The following is a 13,947-nucleotide window of genomic DNA, read 5'->3' as shown; positions in this document are numbered from 1 at the left end:
ACTATTCTTTGTTTCCCTCATTGTTAATTCATCTTATGAATAGCAATCAAGGCAAAACCAAGCATTCTACCAAAGCATTTCAAATTCTGATCATAGGGTTTGATTTTTCCCCTAACTGAATTTTTGTTTTTTCAATTCTCAAACAATATTAAGGCTATAAGTCACAGGATAAAGTGATTGGATTTATTCCCACCTACTTCGCCTTTCAGATTCCTTTCTACTCCAACCAAATATTTACAAAGCATGACTTACCGTAGCAACAAGGCGATTGAAAAATAAGTCCCGAAATACTAACTCTGGGCCAGCAGGCAAATTGGATCCAGATTTTTAATTGTCGGAAAAAGAAGACTTAAAAAGAAAACTTGCTAAGGCTATGATACTGTGATATGGGTACTGCTGTTTGTGAGTGGAGCAAGAGGTTAACTGGGTCCAAAACTATGGAGCTATAAAAAACTGAACAGAAAAGAAAAAGCAAAGAGAAGGAAAGGGAGAAAGGGTCAAAATTCAGAAAATAGATGGTTTTTCTTCTTCCCCCTCTTCTTCAAAAGAAATAAACAAAGTGAACGGGCAGGAAATTAGTGAATAGTAAATGTTCAAGAACATGATCTTGAAACCTACGTCTTTTTGTTGTTTGTTTTGAAAGTTTAAGGGGTGTGGCTTGACTTTTTTTTTGTTGTGGAAATTCAGGGTTTCCATTCCAGCACTATCAAACGCCTATTATGTCATATATAAACTCTATTTACTCATTTTTTTTTTAGCATAAGAAAAATTAAAGTCCTTTCTAGAATTTTCTGCCTTAGCTCCTTAGTTTCCAAATTACCCCTCTCTCTGTAAAACTCTCTTCCAAACTATTTGAAAGTATTAATGGCCACCATTTATTCATCTTGTATTATGTGCCGGACACTTCACATATATCATCTCACTTAAATCATAACAGCAACAAAAAGCTGATATTATTTCTATTTTGTAACTAGAGAAACTGAAATTCAAGATTTGTCCGAGCCCACAAATGATCTGTGGGAGAAGATCTTGTAACAATTTGGTCAAGTGACTTCTTTGATGTCAATTTTATAAATTGTGAATAATCACAGTATGCATTTAATGAGTATTATTATTAATTTAGATAATCCACATAAGTGCTTAGAAAGTGATTAAAAAAAAAAAAGGGAAAACAAAACAAAACCAATTGCCATGGAGTTGATTCGGACTTATGGTGACCCCATGTGTGTCAGTAGTAGAATTGTGTTGCACAGGTTTTCAGAGGCTGATTTTTCTGAAGTAGATAGCCAGGTCCTTCTTATGAGGCATCTCTGGGTGGACTCAAACTGCCAAGTGCTTAACCATTTCCTCCACTCAGGAGCCCTGATAATGATAAGCACTTAATAAATCAGTGTAATAATTATTGCTACCATTTTGATTCTGAGTCCCTTAGGTTTCAAAGTTCAGGTTATTTTTGCTCAATTGCCTTGGCTTCACATAAAAGATTTAAGTTTTAGAAAAAACCCTACAAACTTCGAGTGAGTTATATTAGTATCTAGGATTAACATACCATTTTACCTTTTTCATTTTTTAGGAGGATGAATGGGTGGGGGAAGGAAAATTGGCAGAAAAACTGCAATAGGAGTTCTGGAATCCAAGCCCACATTTATTCTTAAGAAGAGTTCCTTTTTCTACAAATAGCAATTCAGCCTTAAAGACAGTCATAAGGGTCCAACCTTTTAGAGTTACCCAAATGTTCGTTTCCAGCCCTTCCTCTTTTCCAACTTCCCCAAGAAACATACAGTCACGGGAGAAAAAAAAATTATATATATACACACACATACATACACACACATATATGTATAAAGGGGAAAGAAACCAAACCAATGACTGCGGAATTACTATTATCCCTAGCACTAAAAAAAAAAAAAAAGATTGTCAAATAGCTAGCTCTATTTTGAGGAATTAAATATTTGGGATCCTAAAAATTAATTATTTACAAATGGCCTCCCTCCACTTCTTTGCTATTTTTAAGCTTTTATGGTTTCCTATACTCTTCTGATCTTGCGGTACATTTTCTTTTTCTCTTGAATGAATTGGTTGGTGAGCCTAATCCCCTACTTCTCCTTACTTAAAAAACAAAACAAAAACCCTCAATTAAAATACGTCCCAACACTTTCCCTCCAAGCTCACAATGAGGATCTTTTAGCCGCCAAGCACACTTCCAGGCTTTTCTGCAATTGCAAGCTTTCATCTCCTACAGGTGGCACGTCTCCCTAGGGTATCTAAAACGGAGCTACCTCACCGCTGGCTCCGACGTTAGGCTCGAGATAAAGCGTGTCACGAGCTATGAGGAACAGGAGATCTCTCTACCTGTCTCTGGCTTTCTCTCTTGGTCACAACTAAAATCCGAAGTGGAGCGCCCCGAGCCATAAAGTGTCTGTAGCGGTGACAGCCACTTGGAGCATGCTCAGTCCACCCTGAGTCACTGAGGGGCGGCTTCCTCCCCCGACGGTTGGTGGGGCTCCTGCAAAGCCAGTAGCGTTCTCCCCCAACCCCCATCCATTCCCCCTGGCGCGCGCTCCACGGCACCCACAAGGGCGTTCGTCAGCCGCGCCTCTCCTCCCCGCCCCCTCCTCTTCCTCCTCCTCCTCCTCCAGCTACGGCCGGCGAGGAGACGTCAAGGGACATAAATAAATAAATAATTCCATTCACCCGGTGACAGCGAGGCGAACCGGCTGCGGCTGGGCTGGGGGACGAGAGCTGCAGCGCCCATCCTATGCCAGAGACCGAGTAAAGTAAGTACACCGGGAAGGAAGGGAGGAGGAGGCAGGAGGCGCCCGCGCAGAGGAAGGCGAGCGTGGGACTGCGACCGGAGCCGCCCGGGAAGCCGCGCGCGTGTGTAAAAATAATGGCCAGCCTGCGACAAACGCGCCAACACCAAGTTTGCCAGCGAGCCCTTATATAGACAAAAAGCCCGAAGCTGCCGCCGGAGGAGAGCTAGCGACAGCAGCGCCAACAGCGACGTGGGAGCTGCGGGGGCGTAGCCGGGCGCGGGCGCTCCCTGGTCTCGGCGGTGTGCCCTGGGGGGGTCCCGGGCGGAGAGGAGTCCCGCGCGCCTGCGTGTTTCTGACCAGGAGATGTCCCCCTCTCTGTGCGTGGCCGGAGACTGCCGGCGTGGTGCGCTCCCCCATCCTTGGCCCGTGAGACTGGAGGCTGTTTCCCGTTCTGCGTGCCCCCAGCGCGCGCTTCACCAGCATCCCGCCCCGGCCCACGTGCAACCCGGGATAGCGTCCTGGCAGCAGAAGCTTGGGACGTGGGTGGTTAGAGGTGTAGGGGTTGTCTTCTCTTCAGCTGACCTCAGCTGTTGGGGCGGCTCGGATAGGCTGGGAGGAGAGAAGCTATCAGGGAGGCATCTTTCTTCCTTTTCGGTTCCCGGAAGGCAAGGAGGGGGCGGAGGCGGAGGCGGATGGAAAGGTGTGTGGGGGCCAGGAGGGCGCCGGGACAGACGGGGCACGCTGCCATAGAAGCAGCTAAAGAGGGCCTACGTCTGCAGGGCCCGTGCCGGTCTTCCCCGGCGCAGCGCAGCGCAGCGCAGGGGGCATCAGGCCCGGCCAGGTGGCGCGATAGGCTGGCGAGGGCGCTCACGTGTGAACTGCCTCTCAGCAGATGCTGCGGCGTAACTGCGCTCTCCGCTTCCTTCTCTTTGCTATTTCCGCGAAAAGGATTGCGGACTGCCTTGGCAAGGGCGGTGGAAGCCAAGGCCACTTTCCTGGTAGGGCTGGGAAGGAAATTTTGTAGTTCCACTCCAGGGAAATTAACAGTAAACATACACACACCCAGCACAGGAGAGGGAACGAGGAGCGGTTTCTCTGCAAGTGTTTTATTGACTACCCTTCCTGGAGAAGTAGAACTGGGCTTGTTAGTTGAGGGCGCGTTGGTGGCACTGGGAAAACTAATATTTCAAGTCATCTCCCCTTCCTGGGCCCCGTAGGAGACTCAGCGGGTAAATGATGAGGCAATGAGAAAAAGATTGAGCCGGAGAAAATCGTGAGCATTAGTTCCCCTTTCCTGGCACTCGACGCTTTATGGTTAATCCCAAAGTGAGCTCAGAAGGTCGCAAACTTAGCTGCTGCGCTAGATTCAATGTGCTGTGTCATTGAAACCACAAGTACTAAGTGTGCATTTGGGAAGTGTGGCTGAGAAATCAGAACTGGGTGGCAGTTCCAGAGGGCAGATGAGGGTTGAACAAGGTGACCCTTGCTGAAATAATCCTAGCTCAGCTTTCTGCTTGTGAGCACATTACATTAAAACCAATCTAAGTGAGGGGGCATCTGAGTAATGTCAGTGAAAGGGAAGATATTTTTTACCTTAAGCAACTCAGTGTATTGTGTAACAACTCATCAAGTTGGAAACATTTCTTTGCAAATATTCACAGCCAGAGTTTGCAGTTCTGTACTGTTTTTTTTCCACAAGAGGAAATTGAAGTGATCTGAAATTTTAACACCCTTTTCTGTGTTGAAATTGGTGCATCTCTCTGTAAATGCTCAGTTTATTTCTAGACATGCATTTACTTCCTTTTTTAAAAAAAATAATATCTGCCTTATATTTTTGGCCTCCAGCTCTCCTGAAGGGAAGGAGGGTATAGTGATCTAAGGAAATGTCCTGTGTCCAGAATATATTCCTGGATCATGGATCTGAAAGGGGAAGAAGTCTCCTAAATTTGCTTTTAATTCTGCATTCATACACCAAACATTTTTTGAGGAGTGGAAAAAGATGATTACCTTTAGAGTTGTCAGATCTAGACTTCAGACTTGGTTCTGCACATTTGTATGATTGAGTAATTCTCACAATGTCAGCTTCAGTTTTCATATTCATAAATGGGATTGATGGTACTTACCCTGAAGTGGTACTGTGAGGGATAAAATAATGTGTGTGGAAAACACCTAGAGTACAGACTAGCTATCTCTGAGCTCTTGAAATCATTCCAGACACTGCACTGAGGTTTTAAAAAGAATAAGGTTGGAATTCTGCTGTCTGGAAATTCACATCTAGTCATTCAGGTTAACCTTCCTTATACCTCATTTGCTTTTCAGTCAGTTTCCTTCTCTTCTCCATGGAAGAGGCATATATCCCAAATAATTTGAAAGAAGTTTAGCAGTTGTAAGAAATGCTTGTAAGATCCGCTAAAAAGCAGATTTGGGAAGGGTTGCACCTTGCCCCAGAAATCTGTGTAATCAGCCCCATATTTTGCCCATTGAAAGTGACCCTATATAACAGATAATGAAGGATTTTCTTTGTGCAGTGGAGGGAGGAACTCCTCCTCTGAAGATCATCTTTGCCAAGGAACGGAGAAAAGAAACTGAGCTGCAACTTCTTCTCAACTTTAGACAGACTAATCCACTCACTTCTAGAAGCCTGAGAGTATTAAAAAACAAACAAACAAAAACAAACCTGTTGCTGTTGAGTCGATTCCAACTCACAGCGACCCTGCAGGACAGAGTAGAACTGCCCCATAGAGTTTCCAAGGAGCGCCTGGTGGAGTCAAACTGCCAACCTTTTTGGTTAGCAGCTGTAGCTCTTAACTGCTATGTCCCCAGGGTTTCCAAGAGTATATAGCAACTATAATAACTCCATCTCTGTAATGCTTACATGCTCTAGGCGCTGTGCTACCACTTTCTGTATATTAACCCTTTAATCCCTGTAACACCCCTATCAGGTATTTCTGTCACTGTCCCCATTTACAGAGGAGGAGTTTAGGCACAGAGAGTTAAGTAACTTGCTCAAGTGGCAAGCTAGTCAGTGGCTGAGATGGGGCAAGCACCCAGGGCATCTGGTGCCTTTAACCTGCATTTTAGCTTCTACCTTGCATGAAGCTGAATGAGGATATAGGGGCCTTGTCTTTGTATTCGCCATTGCCTAGCACAGTGTCTGGCAAGTAGTAGTTATGAATAGTTGATTATTAGAAAAACCAAGGAAGGAGGAAAGGAGCCTGGTGGCGTAGTAATTAAGTGCTCAACTGCTAACCAAAAGGTTGTCAGTTTGAACCCACCAGCAGCTCTGCAGGGGGAAAAAAAAGACCTGGCCATCTGTTCCCATAAAGATTAAACAAACCAAAAACCAAACCTCTGCTGTTGAGTCCATTTTGCCTCAGAGTGACCGTATAGGGCAGAGTAGAACTGGCCCATAGAGCTTCCTAGGCAATCCTCTTTACAGAAGCAGATTGCCATATCTTTCTCCCTCATAACAGCTGGTGGGCTCAAATGACAGACCTTTGGTTTAGCAGTGGAATTCCTTAACCACTGCCCAATAGGACAATACTACTCTGTCCAGTAGGGTCACTATGAGTTGGAATTGACTGGACGGCACACAACAAAAACAAAGAAGGAAGAAAAGAGCCTACTCTCCTGCCTGTAACTCCTAAACCTTGTAGGAAATCCGATATGCAGTCTGCCCTGGGGATAGGATAGATGAGCTTTTTAGAATTCCTTTGCCTTGGCCTGCAACTAGTCCGTGAGGCTCCTTCAAGCAACTTTAAAAAGTATTCTGTCTCTGGCCTAATAAATAAATGAAAGGGAAAGAAACTTCTTCAAGGTGCCTGAGAAAAAAGGCAGACCATAATTCATGGTTCTGGGTTCAATTTTTGGTAGAACCAGTGGTTAACTTAATTTTATGCAATGTGGGGATTATACCTGTAGAGTTGTTCTGAACACCAAAGAAGATAACAAATGTAAGATGTCTGATATTATAGCTGACCAATAGAGAGCATGCAACAAATACTAATTACATTTCTTTACTGTCTTTGACCCTCCTCTCCATTCCAAAAAGGGGGGGGGGGCGGAATTCTCCCGATTCCCTCATCTTGAAGTAAGTGGTATTACTCTTAACAGCTGTATAACTTGATATGGATTTCCCTTCGGCCAATTATTTTATCTTACCATGAACTGTAATTATTTGTGTAGGCATCTTATCTCCTTCTCTAGGCAATACGGATTTTAAGAGCAGATACAATACCTGATTCATCTGGAAAGCCCAGTGGGGCCCAGCTCGCTGGGGCAGAACTGGGCAGAGGATGAGGGCAAGGGCTCTGGAGTGTGGCAGTCTGGGTTTTGATCTTGGCTCTGCCGCTTACTAGTTAGGGCAAGTTGCCAAACCTCTAAATCTTGGTTTCTGCACATGTAAAAAAGAGGATAAGAATTTTATTACTTAGTTGTAAAGATTAAATGAGATATCTGTAAGCATAGAAAAGATTTAATATATGGTAGCTGGTTTAGTTTTTTTTTTTGGTTTATTATTAAGTATTTGGCCTTATGGCTTCTAGGTTGTAATAAGGACCATTGGTTTATTTTGCTTAACATGGTTTTGAAAACTCTTTGAAATGCCAAATTCCTCATTAGATGGCATTGCCGTGTCAAATGCATAATAAACCATTAAATGGACTCCTTTCTCTGTGAGGTCATCCTGGTTTGTCATGGCCTTTCTTAAAAATCTCTGGTAGCATAGTGGTTAAGTGCTTTGGCTGCTAACCAAGAGGTCGGCAGTTTGAATCCGCCAGGCGCTCCTTGGAAATCATATGGGGCAGTTCTGCTCTGTCCAATAGGGTTGCTATGAGTCGGAATCGACTTCGACGGGAGTGGATTTGGTCTGGTTTTTGGCTGGGAGATCACTGCACACTAAGTCTGAGTAATTTTTTTTTTAACTTGGAGATAAAATTTTATTTTCTACATTGCTCTGTTAAAAGCTGAACCTAGGAGCCTAATCTACCTATTTAAGAGATCTGGCATTTTACAATCATAAGAAAAGTGAATAGCTTAATAGGGACTGTTGTCTGAAGGAATAAATAATATTTACCGCACATATTTGGCAATTAGTAAACAAGAGAGGGGTATGTGTATTTATAAATGAATTTTCATAATCAGGGACACTGCAAATAAAAATTAACGACAAGTTAAACAAATTGAATTTGGCTATAATACAACTAAGGAAACTCTGGTGGCATAGTGGTTAAGTGCTACGGCTGTTATCCAAAAGGTTGGCAGTTTGAATCCACCAGCCACTCCTTGGAAGCCCTGTGGAGCAGTTCTCCTCTGTATTATAGGGTCGCTATGAGTCAAATCTACTTGATGGCAATGGGTTAGTTAGTTATGGGTTGACTTAATACCAAAACTCTCTTGCAAATGTGTACATTAATATTCATTGAAATCCCAAAGGAGTTCATGAAAAGCTTATAGGGATTTGAGTGACAGCTACAACATGCTGGTATGAAGATATTTTTGTGAAAAGTTTTGTGCAGTTACCATAGTCTCATAAAAATGCCTATGCATTCAATTACCTGAACCAGTGTTTAATTTTTGGTATTGGGTGGCATTAAGATAGCAACTTTCAATTGAACATATATAGTATGTATGAATGATGAACACAAATGAAATATTTGTTTAGGCAAATAAAGATCTGTATGAAATGTTGGGAATTTATAGAAAACATTTTATTTCAAACATTTGCTATTTTTACCCATCTAGTTACAATGGTAGGTATGCTTTTTAATCAGTCTATACCCTTAATCAGAGTTTGATGAAAGCTCATGTGTGGAAGAATGTTAACTTAATAAGAAGCTGCTCTACTAAGAAACTTACTTGAAGACCTCTTTGTTTTGGAACTAGTAGATTATATATGAATAGACAGCAAAATTAAAAGGCAGTTTTATTTGCTTGACACCTTTCTAAGGGATGAGCTATCATGCACCTCATTTTAAAACTGATTTTCCAAAATTTCAGAATCTTAAATTCTATCGGTTCTTCTCAAACATGCTTTTCGTAGTAAAAGCAAAGCTGCATTCAGTGACTTATGTGACAAGTTGCTTTATGTCCCTGTTTCTCAACAGGCAGGCCCATTGTCGTTTTCGGTGGGACAGCCCTTTATTGTGTGAGAATGCCTCTTTCATTACCGGACATTTATTCGCTATGACCACTGACTTCCATATGCCAGTAGCTTCCCTTTAGTCATTGTAACAACCAAAAATGTCTCTCTACATTTTAATGTAACTCTTAGAAGAATGATACTACATGTGGTTGGAAGCTACTAGTCAACAGGATCAAATCGAGAATGTTTGAGGAAATTATACTTGAGATCAGAGTCTCTTCAAATAAGATTTTTTTTTTTTTTACTTAAAGGATAGAAGTAATTATTTTTTCATATTATTTTATATGAAAATACTTTGACTAGAAGAAATGTGTTCTTTGTTATTAACTTGTATTAAGTATGAAAACTTCCGTAATCATGTTATTTGTGACCTTTAAGACTCCAAATCTTCATTTGCATTAAATTCTCCACAGCCTTTGGCAGAGTTGGGGACTGTTGCTTCTTGAACTCCTCTTTTGGCTTCTGTGTGCTCTTTGTTCTCCTCTTACTTCTCTGCTCATTTGCAAGTCCTTCTCTGGCTTTCCTTTCACCTCTTACAATATCTGCTTTAGACGTTTGGTTGTTTGTTTTACGTTTGCTCTGTTGGCACCGATTATCTGCTCTTGGCCTCTCTTTCACCTCAGCATGAATAACTCTCCAGTCGTTATCTCCTGCCCTGACCTTCCCTCAAGCTCCAGGCTTACATTTCCCAATGCCTGCTGGACAGCTCCCTTTACTATGCTGCTGGCACCTCCAGCACCCTGTGATCTCTTCCAAGCCTGTGTCTCCTTCCTTCCTCTGCTTCCTTTGATTGGTATTAGCATTATTTTAGCCTAGAACATTTTGAGATTACCACCACCCCCATGTCTGATAGTTGCCAAGACCTGAACAATGTACTTCTTTCACAACTTGCCTTTTTTTTTTTTTCTGTTGCCACAGAGTTAGTGTGCTTTTGACCTACTACCTAGAGTCATGTCAGTAATCTCCTAGCTGGTCTTCACACTTCCAGTCTCTCATCTTTCCAGCTAATTCTGAACATGCCAACAAATAAGATACTCTTATTAAAGTACATCTCCTTTATCTGCATGTAAACAACACTTTGGTAACTCACATTACCTAAGTCCAGGGAATGATATTTCAGTCTCTGCGTGATGTAACTCCAAACAGTTTTTTCCAGGCTCATCTCCCACTGCCACCATACTCAAGTCAAACTGAGCCGTTCCCTATGCCTTAATCATGCTTGTTCTATTTCCTGGCACTATACCTTTAGTCATGCTGCTCCTTCATCCTGAAATGCTGTAACTTCCCTGCTATTCCCATTTCCAGCTTTAATCTCACCTTCAAAGCTAAGCTTTAACACCACATCCAAATCTCCTCTGAAACTCCTGGAGAGGTAAAAGGAGCTTTTCTAACATTTCAGTAGCATTGCATTTATAACCTCCTTCTTTTATTCAAAACATTTTATTATAGTTGCCTTTGCATAAGTCTGCGATTTCTCATAATACTGCAGATTTTTGTCTACCAGGAATAATAACATGATCATATTTATATCTCTTTCAGCACTTTCATGGATTGTGGAATTGCAAGAAACTTAGAGGCCTTCTGTTTCCACTTTTCTGTGTTGTTGCTACATTGTCTTCAGTTAGCCACTATCTGTTGTTTATTTTGAGAATATGCATGGAGGCATTCTGTTCTTTTTAAGGGACTTCCAGGTGTGACTAAATTCTCTTGCTTCTTAGGGTCCTCACTCAGCTTTCTGGGATCACACAAAATAAATCTCTTTTCCAGTTGATTGACAGCCTGTAAATATATGGTGACAGCTTGCATGTCTTATGTTTATCAGTGTAACATATCCATTCTTTCCCTCTGTTCTTTATGTGGCCTGGTTAAGTTATTTTTTATGGCCTCTCTCCTTTGGAGGCATTCAAGGTTAGGAATGTCCAGAAATGTCCAGAATAGCTCAAAGAGGATAATTTTTGAAAATAGTTGTTTATGAGTAGAAATGTTTGAACTGTTGTTCATGGCACAAACTGGCCGTCGATATCACCTCTTGTCAGATAGAGCTAGGAGGTGGGAAATAAAGGTGTGTATAAGGATCCACTTCTGGGAAAGCCTCACTGTTATCTCAGGGGTGAACATCTTTTTTCTGAGTGGGCCTGAATGTAATGAATGAATAAATGAATAAGCCACTGAAAGGCAAAGAGGAAAGAAGAAAAGCTACCTTTAAATTATGACTACAATTAGAAATTAACCACTCAGTAAAATCATTCCCTTAGTCGATGAATGCCATAGAAGATAAAATCACAAACATGGCCTGTGTGTGTATCATAAATGAATTTAGAGATATTAGACCAAATAAGTGGCCATTAAGTAAAGTTTCAGAAGTGGGCTTTGAGTAAAAATACCTTGCCTTTAATGAGCACTTCTATCTACTAGTAATGAGAAACCCTGGCTGCTAACCAAAAGGTCGGCAGTTTGAATCCACCAGGTGCTCCTTGGAAATCATATGGGGCAGTTCTACTCTGTCCCATAGGGTTGCTATGAGTCGGAATCGACTAGACGGCAATGGGTTTGGTTTTTGGCTTTTCTATATACTAAGCATCATTTTAACACTTTACTTGTTTTAGTAAATTTAATCCTCAGACCCTTGTGAAGAAGCCTTATTGTACAGAGGAGGGGATTAGGCCACAAAGAGGTTAAGTATCTTGCCCAAGTTTGTATATCTTATCAGTGGAGGGTCTGGATTTGATCACTATTTGCCTTTCCAATATTAGTATTTTCAAGTATTCGATATTGCAGTGTCCTTTAAGAAAGGGTAATGGAAGAAAATTGGGGCAGTGTTTGGGGAAAAAAAAAAAAAAAGGTGATTAGCCAAGTATAATGGGTTTTAGTCTGGAGCCCTGGCAGTGCAGTGGTTAAGTGGTCATCTGCTAACCAAAACGTCAGCAGTTTGAACCTACTAGCCACTCCATGGGAGGAAGTTGTGGCAGTCTGCTTCTGTAAAGCTTACAGGCTTGGAAACCCTATGGAGCAGTTCTACTCTGTCCTTTAGAGTTACTATAAGTTGAAATCTACTTGATAACAACGACAGTCTGTTAAAACACAGAGTCAGCAAGAATGATGAGCCTTCCTTACTATTTACAGAAAATATCTAGAACCAAGCTAGGCTAGAAGGCTTAGAGAAAATAATGACCTGTTACTCTCTCTGAGAGACGAAGAAGTCTGGAAAACCAGTAGGGATTGAAGCAACGGTAAGTCCAGGATGTGATCCCTCCAGCACTGGTTGCAAAATGGTCCAGGTAGGGTGTGTGTGAGGTGGCAGAACTCCCTTGGAAGCCTGGGGGTATGGGAACCAGTGGGTGCCTGGACAGAGTAGGGCCTGGAGAATACTAACTGCTATATATGCAGATCTTCAGTGAAGTGGGGTTTTGAATACAGCGTGTAGCATATTGCAAACCAGAGACTGCAGTTTTTCCACTATTTATTCACCTACTGTATTCCAGACACTGTCTTATATGTTAGAGAATGACTAAATAGAAGGGATAAACTCATTTCAGTCTTGAGTTACACAAATAATTGAACATTATTCTCGAAGCGAGGTAAGCAGTTTACGTGCTTGGGTCGACTTTTTGTGGAGTCTCGATATCATCTTGCCTGTCTCGTTCTGTAGTTCTCTCTTTTCTGTTTTCCCCATTTCAGTGACACGTATTGGAACAGAGGCTTTAGAGAGACATAAACAGACCTTGATGGTATTTTGACTTAGCTACTTCTAAGCTCTTGGACCAAAATCAAGATATGTGAACTTTCAGAGTCCCAGTTTCTTCATTTTTAAAAACGAAAACACAATCTATCTCATGGTTGTTGTGGAGGGTAAATAAATAATTCAGGTAACCAATAAATGGTCATCATAATCATTTCTGTTTTATCCCTACCTATATTTTTGGCATGTTTTGTGGCAAGGCCTCTTTACTCCTGATAAATTTCCTTCTGTGCACAGGTATTTATGAGTTTTAATATTGCTGTTCACAGCCTGAGCCAAATGGGTTCAGAAAGACAAAACAAATCTCATTGACTTGTTACAATAAAGTAGCCCCTTCCAATATGGACAAAGTTCTGTTTTGCCATACATACAGGATGATGCTCGAATATTGTCATTGCTGCTGCAAAACTATTAAAGTGCTGAATTTTTCAACTAGCTACAACCACCCAAGGGAATTTTAAGATGAGAATACCTTAGCTTCCACTGAGATATAACAGTGCACACGAGCACATTTAGAAGCCATCGCATACAGGCAATGCTTATTCTGTTATTGTGGCTTAGAAGCGTTTGTTCATACTAAGACACAAAACATATGGCAGCATAATCACTTATGCCATTTATTAAGTGCTGCCTGTGCCGCTGCTCTTTGACATGTGCTATAATTCTCATGATGACAGTGTAATGTAGATTCTGTTCATTGACAGAGGGGGAGAGTTTCAGTAAAACGTGGCTGTGTAAGATCACCCCCAGAATCAAGGTCTCAGCTGGTAAAACACTCATGGCATCTAAATCTTGCTCCATATCTTAAATCAATTCAAATCAGTAGATAATTGAGCATTGCCATGTGAAGTACTTGGCATAGAGACCTGACAAAATATGTACCAAAAAAAAAAAACCAAGAACCAAACTCGTTGCCGTCGAGTCAATTCCAACTCATAGTGACCCTATAGGACAGGCTAGAACTGCCCATAGAGTTTCCAAGGAGTGCCTGGTGGATTCGAACTGCCGACCTGCTGGTAAGCAGCCGTAGCTCTTAATCACTATGCCACCAGGGTTTCCCAAAAAAAAAAAAAAAAGTGTACAGGACATGCTTATTGACCCTGAAGAGACTGTAATTTCAGAGATTTTTTAAATATACATACTTACACACTTGTGTGTGTGTGTGTATGTGTGTGTGTGTGTAGTCCCTGGGTGGTGCAGACAATTGAGTGCTTGGCTGCTAACTGAAAGAATGAAGGTCCCAGTCTACTCAGAGGCCCCTCAGAAGAAAGGCATCGTGATCTGCTTTGAAAATATCAGAAAATAAAAAC

At 41.8% G+C, this 13,947-nt stretch overlaps 1 protein-coding gene across 11 annotated transcripts in view; it reads left to right on the top strand.

The window, feature by feature from the left end:
* The first annotated feature begins 2,039 nt into the window (after window positions 1–2,039).
* Window positions 2,040–13,947, top strand: part of SLC16A7 (solute carrier family 16 member 7) — a 220,207-nt gene continuing 208,299 nt past the window's right edge. For all 11 annotated transcript variants that reach the window (XM_023558323.2, XM_023558313.2, XM_023558240.2 and 8 more), the window contains exon 1: window positions 2,040–2,777. The gene's annotated coding sequence lies outside the window, so the exon portion shown is untranslated. The remainder of the gene's footprint in view (window positions 2,778–13,947) is intronic.

The sequence above is a fragment of the Loxodonta africana genome, chromosome 4 (genome assembly GCF_030014295.1).
Source record: "Loxodonta africana isolate mLoxAfr1 chromosome 4, mLoxAfr1.hap2, whole genome shotgun sequence".
NCBI classification, from domain to species: Eukaryota; Metazoa; Chordata; class Mammalia; order Proboscidea; family Elephantidae; genus Loxodonta; species Loxodonta africana.
The sequence above is the reverse complement of the archived record's forward strand: the minus strand, read 5'-3'. Positions and strand labels throughout refer to the sequence as shown.